The sequence below is a fragment of the Mustela erminea genome, chromosome 9, assembly GCF_009829155.1.
Source record: "Mustela erminea isolate mMusErm1 chromosome 9, mMusErm1.Pri, whole genome shotgun sequence".
In the NCBI taxonomy this organism is placed as follows: domain Eukaryota; kingdom Metazoa; phylum Chordata; class Mammalia; order Carnivora; family Mustelidae; genus Mustela; species Mustela erminea.
The window spans coordinates 112,900,838-112,910,105 of record NC_045622.1 but is presented as its reverse complement, the minus strand read 5'-3'; the positions used below and the strand labels follow the sequence as shown (position 1 = coordinate 112,910,105).

The 9,268-nt window shown below is 45.7% G+C and overlaps 1 pseudogene; it reads left to right on the top strand.

Annotated features, from left to right (window-relative positions):
- Positions 1 to 4,219: 4,219 nt before the first annotated feature.
- LOC116599992 lies at positions 4,220 to 5,157 on the top strand (annotated as a pseudogene).
- The last annotated feature ends 4,111 nt before the right edge of the window (positions 5,158 to 9,268 follow it).

Sequence of the window (9,268 nt, the reverse complement as noted above, 5' to 3'; positions counted from 1 at the left end):
TTAATATTTCTTGCAGGGCTGGCTTGGTGGTCACATATTCTTTCAGTTTCTGCTGGTCCAGAAAGCTCTTTTTCTCTCCATCCATTCTGAATGACAGCCTTGCTGGATAAAGTATTCTTAGCTGCATTTCAAAGATTAATTAACTAATTTATTAATTAACATATAATGTATTATTTCAGGGTACAGGTCTGTGATTCATCAGTCTTACACAATTCGCAGCACTCACCATAGCACATACCCTCCCCAGTATCCATCACCCAGCTGCCCCATCCCTCTTGCATGTTCTTCTCAGTTAGTCCCCTGAATATGTCTTGCCAGCCCTTTCTGGCTTGCCAGGACTCTGTGGGTAGGTCTGATGTTATTCTGATGTTCCTCCCTCCACACATAAGGAATCTCTTTCACCTAGCTTCTCTCAGGATAGCTTCCTTGGCTTTAAGATTTGCAAGCTTTGCTATTATATGTCAAAGTGTTCATCTATTTTTATTGATTTTGGGTGGGGTCCTCTCTTCCTCTTGGATATGAATGCTTGTTTCCTTCCCCAGACTGGGGAAGTTCTCAGCTGTGATTTGCTCAAATATACCTTTTAGTCCTCTCTCTCCCTCCGCTCCCTCAGATCCCAATAATTCTGACATTGGAGTGTTTCATGGCATCATTGATCTGTCTGTTTTCATGGACAGCTAGCTGCCTATTCCTATATTCCTAGACGTCCTTTCTATCAGCTCTTCTTCTAGGTCACTGATTGGTTATTCTACCTCCTATACCCTGGCTGTTGGAGTATCCAGTTTAGACTGTATCTCATTTTTAAGTTCAGCTAGATTGGATCTCATTTCTGCTCTTAGAGATTCTATATTGTCACTAATGCTTTTTTTCAAGGCTTGCTATTGACTTTATGATTACTATCCTGAATTCCATCTATGACATTTTGCTTATATTCATATCCATTAGTTCTGTGGCAGAGTACATTGTCTCTGGTTCTTTTCTTTTTTTTGGTTGGGAGTTCCTCTTCCTAGTCATTCTATCAAGGGATGGTTGAGTGAATGGACAGAATCCAAAATATCAACCATGACCCAAGCAAAATGCACCTTAGAAAAAATATGAAGTGGTCAAAAGCCGCCACAGGTATGCAAGCAAAGCCAAGATGATCTAAAACAATAAAAAAGAAAAAATGGGGATGGCGGGGAGAGAGATTATAATTTCTCAGGGTGGACAAAACAGGGCGATTTGCCTGTTCTTGTTTGATTTTTGGTCTGTGTGGTAGACGGCACTATATCCCCAAACAGTAAAGAAATCAGAACTTATATATATTAGGATAAATTGAGTAGAGTGAGAAGCAGGCTAGTATGGGGCATAAATCTTTAAAACATAGATGTGAAAAAAACAAAAGTTAAGAAGCAACTTAAAAACATAGGTTGGGGGTGTGCCCAGGTGGCTCAGTCAGTTAAGCAGCTGCCTTCAGCTCATGTCATGATCCCAAGGTCCTGGGATTGAGCCCCGTGTCAGGCTCCCTGCTCAGTGGGGGGTCTGCTTCTCCCTCTCCCTCTGCTCTCCTCCTTCTCTTGCTCTTTCTGTCTCTCACAAACAAATAAATAAATAAAATAAAATAAAATAGGTTGGGAAGTAAGAATCTATTTGAAATGGGAACAGGGTAAAAACAAAGAAAAGGAAGGAAAAAATAAGAAAAGAAACTAAAGAAGGAATGTAACATTTTAGCCTAACGTATAGACAAGTCATAAGGGAACCCTTGGAGCTCCCTATGTTATTTTCCCCTGGTGCTGGAGTTTTACAATCCTGTGGGAAATAAGCTTATCGTTCGCCTCTTCTTCTAGTCTGTCTTCTGGGGGCCAGGCCTGCTGCTCGGATTCCCAGGCATCTTTGCCTGGGGGCGTTGCCCCTCCTCTTGTCAGGGGATGGGCTTAATGTGAGCTGGTCAGCTGTGTGGCTTTTGTTCCCTGGCATCATTCTACATCTCTTTTGGGTCAGAGCACATCTGGCCTTGCAGGAATCTCTGGCCCAGAGTTGCAAGTTTGTGGTACACCCTGCCCCCCTCACCCACCAACAAATCCTCCAGGTCAAACCATCTCCACCTCTGTGTGTACCAAACTCCACAGACTCATGCAGCTCTTATCTGCTACACCTCTCCTGAGGGAGTCATGAAGACCCATGAGCATCTCTGTGCTTTGTGACTTTGCAACTGTTAGTGGAAGTGGGCTCATGGTGCACCCTCTTCCACAGCTCCCTAATCATGCTGGGTGCTGCCCCACAGCACACTGACAGCTGTCCCTGTCATGGGCACAAGCTGTTCTACATCTCCCCTAGGATGTTAGTCCGCACCTAGTCCTTTTCAGGGTGGTCAGGCAGAGGGTGGTCTCCCTTCTGGCGTGGCTCATGGTTTATGGTGTCCAGAGCTGAAAGTTCCTTCCAGACTTGCTGACCAGAACCAGTTTCCCTACTCCACTGCTTGAGTACTCTGTCGCTTCAGGCTTCCCCATTCTTTCTGAGTCTCCTGGAATCCTGAGGCCACAGTGATCCACCTAGAATCCTGCCCTATTCATCCTTTGTGCCCTTGGGGGTGCCTCTCACTAGAGCAGATTTCCAAGGGTCCTGAAAATTTGCTCCAGTGTTATATCACTTTCTAATGGCCAGCTTATGGAAGCTCACTCCCTCCTCGGTTTATCTTCCTCTATTTCCCCCAAAGTTTCAGTTATATGAGTCACCATACAGTACGTCATTAGTTTTTGATGTGTTCCATGATTCATTGTTTGCGTATAACACCCAGTGCTCCATGCAGTCCATGCCCTCCTCAATACCCATCACTGGGCTAACACATCTCCTCGTCCCCCTCCCCTTTGAAACCCTCAGTTTGATTCCCAGAGTCCCTAGTCTCTTAAGGTTCATCTCCCCCTCTAATTCTCCCCCTTCATTTTTTTCCATCCTTCTCCTAATGTCCTCTGTGCTATTCCTTATGTTCCACAAATAAATGAAACCATATAATTGTCTTTCTCTGCTGACTTATTTCACTCAGCATAATCCCCTCCAGTCCCACATGGTGATGCAAAAGTTGGGTATTCATCCTTTGTGATGGCTGAGTAATATTCCATTGTATATATGGACCATATCTTCTTTATCCATTCATCTATTGAAGTTATTTTTCTGCTTGTGGAGATCCAGATAAATCTTACATCTCAGGTTGAATTCATGTGTGTTCAGAACGGTTTGATAGATATCTAGCTAAATTCAAGGGACCAGATGAAATGAGACCCCTACTCGGCTGCCATCTTGTCCCCCCCCCCCCAAAGCTCCGAGGTCAAGTTTTTAACCCTTCTTGTGATGATGTGAGATGATAAAATACCTGTATGTTGAGATGAAGTGAGGTGGATGATGTGGGTATGGGGCCACAGCATAACCTCTGCTCTCGACTTCTGACACCACCTCAAGGGACCATCTACTTCCAGATGGAGGTTGACCACAGGTAGCTGAACTGTGTGAGCCACCAGGAAACTGATGCCTGGGGTGTGGGGTAGGGGGAGTGCCTTGGCCAGAGCACCTGCCGGTGGATGTGGTCCAGGTCCGAGAGCTCAGCCTCTGCACCCAAGGACATATTCTGGGAATATGTGCATCTTGAATAGGCATTATCAGCTAAACACTTGTAACATCATATACTTCACTGGTTTTCATGCCAGTGTTTTGGGCACCTTCTTCAACTGCAGGAGAAGGAAGAAAGGAATCACAGGGAGCCCAAGGCTTGTGGTTTGACAATGTGTTTATTTAGGGGCTTTTCAGGGTCTGGAGCAGACCTTGGTAGACACAGAACAGGGCTGGGGAGGAAGGCTCAGGGAAGAGGAGTGATGGTTTGGGTCCCAGGCAGCTCCAGAGCTGGCGGTAGACTGCCTCCCAGCAGTCCCACAGCAGCCTCAGCTCAGGTGTTACAGGTGGAAAGGACAGGTGGTGGGAAGGGGATGTAGGTCTCTGATGGTAATAGCGCAAGCCTATTCCTAACCAAATTCACTGGGGGGAGTGGTGGGTGTTTAGAGGTTCAGATCCCAAGGAGCTGAGATACAAATGAAGTGGACATGGAGGAAGGGCCTTCTGGAAGGGGAGTGGGGAGGGATTCCACGATGGGTAAGAGAACAGCATCTGGTGAGCTGGGACTCCTGCCCAAAGTCTCAGCCACTCCTTTTCAGATGAAGATGGACAGGGTTTTGGGCTCCGGGGATATGGAATGTCTCACTGGTCATGGCCAGGGGAACTGAGATTGCAGGTGCCTGGGGTCTGTGGTCAGAGCCTCAGATCTTGCACTGGCAGCAAATGGGGACACAGCAGCTGGACTGGGAGCAGCAGGGTTTGCAACAGCTGGACTGGCAGCAGCAGGGGACACAGCAGCTGGACTGGGAGCAGCAGGGCTTGCAGCAGCTGGACTGGGAGCAGCAGGGTTTGCAGCAGCTGGACTGGGAGCAGCAGGGTTTGCAGCAGCTGGACTGGGAGCAGCAGGGTTTACAACAGCTGGACTGGGAGCAGCAGGGGACACAGCAGCAGGACTGGCAGCAGGATGACCCACAGCCTGAAGGGCAGCAGCAAGGTTTGCAGCAGCTGGACTGGGAGCAGCTACAGGAGCCACAGGAACCACAGCCCCCACAGGAGCCACAGCCCCCCTTGCAGCCCCCGCAGGAGCCACAGCCCCCCTTGGAGCCCCCACAGGAGCCACAGCCCCCCTTGGAGCCCCCACAGGAGCCACAGCCCCCCTTGCAGCCCCCACAGGAGCCACAGCCCCCCTTGCAGCCCCCACAGGAGCCACAGCCCCCCTTGGAGCCCCCACAGGAGCCACAGCCCCCCTTGGAGCCCCCGCAGGAGCCACAGCTGGAGCAGGAACAGGCTGGCACACAGCAGCACACAGGCTTGCAGCAGCACACGGGCACACAGCAGCCCCCACAGCTGGAGCCACAGCCCCCACAGCTGGAGCCACAGCCCCCACAGCCGGAGCCACAGCCCCCACAGCTGGAGCCACAGCCCCCGGAACAGCCACAGCAGCCCATGGTTCTGGTGGGTTGAAGGTGGAGCAGGTCAGAGGAGCAGGTGCAGAGGACAGTGCTCAGGTGTGGGGCCTTCTGGGCCGGGAGCCCTTTATACACCTGCCCAGAGATCAGGCTGATCACACACTGACTTCCTGCTTCCTGTTTGTGCCTTTTCTCCAGGGCTGCCATCCCTGACCTCCCACTGGCTTTGACATCCTTTTTCATGTTTCTAAATTTATCTTCTTCCTATTTCGTTTCACTGTTATTAATAGAAACTAATTTCTAGGATTCTTAGTTTTTCTTGAGTTTCCAGAGACTGGAGTATCTGCAGTTCTTAGGTGTGTGTGCTTCTCTCTGGCAGGCCGCACACGAAGGCCAGGCTTATTCGCAGGTGCCGGTGGTGCTGTCCCAATTCCCACCACCACCTCCTATAGAGATGACTTAGGAGAATCGTAATTCTTTTTCTTTTAAAATTTTTGTTTAAATTCTAGTTCGTTAGCATATAGCGCAGCACTGGCTTCTGGAATAGAGTTCAGTGATTCACCTTACACACAGCACCCAGTCCTCATCACAACAGGTGCCCTCCTTAATCCTCAACCCCCAGCCAGCCCATCCCCCACCTCCCTCCCTCCACCCTACGTCTGTTCTCTAAGAGTATCTTATGGTCGTCTTCCTTCTCTGTCTCTCTCTCCTTTTTTCCTTCCCCTATGCTCATCTGTTTTGTTTCTTATATTCCACATATGAATGAGATCATATGGTATTTGTCTTTTCTGACTTATTTTGTTTAAAAGAATACCCTCTAGTTCCACCCATGTCGTTGCAAATGACAAGAGATCATTCCTTTTCACAGCTGCATAATATTCCATTGTGTATATATACTGCATCTTCTTTACCCATTTGTCTGTCGATGGACATCTGGGCTCTTACCACTCTTACCGTAGTTTTGCTATTGCAGACATTGCTGCTATAAACATTGGGGTGCAGCTGCCCCTTTGAATCTATATTTTTGTATCCTTTATGTAAATACCTAGTAGTGCAATTGCTGGGCCATAGGGTTGTTCTATTTTTGACTTACAAAAAAATTCTCTTAGTCACCATACAGTCCATCATTAGTTTTCAATGTCACGTTCCATGATTCATTGTTTGCATATAATGCCTAGTGCTCCATGCAGTCCTTTTTGAGTGACCTCCTTACTGTCTTCCAGAGTGGCTACCCCAGTTCACATTCCCACCCCAGTGTAAGGGGTTCCCCTTTCTCTGCATCTTCACCAACACTTGTTTTTTTCCTGGTTAATTTTAGCCTTCTGACTGGTGTGAGGTGGTAACGCACTGTGGTTTGATTTGTACTTTCCTGAGGCCAAGTGACGTTGAGCATTTTTTCATGTGTCTATATCCATGTGGATGTCTTCTTTGGAGAAATGACTGTTCATGTCTTCTGCCCATTTCTTAACTGGATTATTTGTTCTTTGGGTGTTGAGTTGTATCAGTTCTTTATAGATTTTTGATACTAATCCTTTATCTGATAAGTCATTTGCAAATATCTTCTCCCATTCTGTAGACGGCTTTTGGTTTTGTTGACTGTTTCCTTTGTTGTGCAAAAGCTTTTTAAAAAAAGATTTTATTTATTTATTTGACACACACAGAGAGCGAGACATCACAAGTAGCAGAGAGGCAGGCAGAGAGAGAGCGCAAGCAGGCTCCCCACCAAGCAGAGACCCCGATGTGGGGCTTGATCCCAGGACCCTGGGATCATGACCTGAGCTGAAGGCAGAGGCTTAACCCATTGAGCTACCCAGATGACCCTGTACAGATGCTTTTTATCTTGAAGTTCCAATAGTTCATTTTTGCTTTTGTTTCTCTTGCCTTCAGATATGTGTCTAGCAAGAAGTTGCTACAGCCAATATCAAAGAGTTTACTGCCTGAGTTCTCCTCTAGGGTTTTGATGGATTCCTGTCTCACATTTAGGTCTTTCATCCATTTTGAGTTCATCTTTGTGTGTGGTCTAAGAAAGTGGTCCAGTTTCATTCTTCTGCATGTGGCTGTCCAATTTTCCCAGTACCATTTGTTAAAGATACTGCCTTTTTTTTCACTGGACATTTTCCCTGCTTTGTCAAAGATTAGTTGAGCATAGAGTTGAGGGTCCATTCCTGGGCTCTCTGTTCTGTTCCATTGATCTATGTGTCTGTTCTTGAGCCAGTACCATACTGTCTTGGTGATCACAATTTTGTAATACAGCTTGAAGTCCGGAATTGTGATGCCACCAGATTTGGTTTTCTTTTTCTTTTTTTGAAGATTTAAAAAAAAATAAACATATGATGTATTATTAGCCCCAGGGGTACAGGTCTGTAAATCACCAGGTTTACACAATTCACAGCACACACCATAGCACATACCCTCCCCAGTGTCCATAACCCCATCCCCCTCTCCTTACATCCCTCCCCCTGGCAACCGTCAGTTTTTTTTGTGAGATTAAGAGTCTCTTATGGCTTGTCTCCCTTCTGATCCCATCTTGTTTCATTTATTCTTTTCCTACCCCTCAAACCCCCAATGTTGCATCTCCACTTCCTCATATTAGGGAGATCATATGATAGTTGTCTTTCTCTGGTTGACTTATTTCGTTAAGCATAATACCCTCTAGTTCCATCCACGTCATTGCAAATGGCAAGATTTCATTTCTTTTGATGGCTGCATAGTATTCCATTGTACATATATATACCACATCTTCTTTATCCATTCATCTGTTGATGGGCATCTAGGTTCTTTCCATAGTTTGGCTATTGTGGACATTGCTGCTATAAACATTTGGGTGCACATGACCCTTTGGATCACTATGTTTGTATCTTTAGGGTAAATACTAATAGTGCAATTGCTGGGTCATAGGGTAGCTCTATTTTCAACATTTTGAGGAACCTCCATGCTGTTTTCCAGAGTGGCTGCACCAGCTTGCATTCCCACCAACAGTGTAGGAGGGTTCCCCTTTCTCCGCATCCTCGCCAGCATCTGTCATTTCCTGACTTGTTGATTTTAGCCATTCTGACTGGTGTGAGGTGATATCTCATTGTGGTTTTGATTTGTATTTCCCTGATGCTGAGTGATGTGGAACACTTTTTCATGTGTCTGTTCGCCATCTGGATGTCTTCTTTGCAGAAATGTCTGTTCATGTCCTCTGCCCATTTCTTGATTGGATTATTTGTTCTTTGGGTGTTGAGTTTGATAAGGCTTTATAGATTTTGTATACTAGTCCTTTATCTGATATGTTGTTTGCAAATATCTTCTCCCATTCTGTCAGTTGTCTTTTGGTTTTGTTAACCATTTCCTTTGCTGTGCAAAAGTTTTGATCTTGATAAAATCCCAATAGCTCACTTTTCCCCTTGCTTCCTTGCCTTTGGCGATGTTTCTAGGAAGAAGTTGCTGCGGCTGAGGTCGAAGAGGTTGCTACCTGTGTTCTCCTCAAGGATTTTGATGGATTCCTTTCTCACATTGAGGTCCTTCATCCATTTTGAGTCTACTTTCGTGTGTGGTGTAAGGAAATGGCCCAGTTTCATTCTTCTGCATGTGGCTGTCCAATTTTCCCAACACCTTTTGTTGAAGAGACTGTCTTTTTTCCATTGGACGTTCTTTCCTGCTTTGTTGAAGATTAGTTGACCATAGAGTTGAGGATCCATTCCTGGGCTCTCTATTCTGTTCCATTGATCTGTGTGTCTGTTTTTGTGTCAGTACCATGCTGTCTTGATGATGACAGCTTTGTAATAGAGCTTGAAGTCCGGAATTGTGATGCCACCAACTTTGGTTTTCTTTTTCAAAATTCGTCTGTCTATTTGGGGTCTTTTCTGGTTACACATAAATTTTAGGATTATTTGTTCATTTTCTTTGAAAGAAATTGATGGTATTTTGATAGGGATTGCATTAGATGTGCAGATTGCTTTAGGTAGCACAGACATTTTCACAATACTTGTTCTTCCAATCCAGGAGCATGGAACATTTTTCCATTTCTTTGGGTCTTCCTCAATTTCTTTCATGAGTACTTTATAGTTTTCTGAGTATAGATGCTTTACCTCTTTGGTCAGTTTTATCCCTATGTATCTTATGGTTTTGGGTGCAATTGAAAATGGGATTGACTCCTTAATTTCTCTTTCTTCTGTCTCGCTGTTGATGTAAAGAAGTGCAACTGATTTCTGTGCATTGATTTTATATCCTGACACTTAACTGAATTCAGATACAAGTTCTAGAAGTTTTGGAGTGTAGTCTTTTGGGTTTTC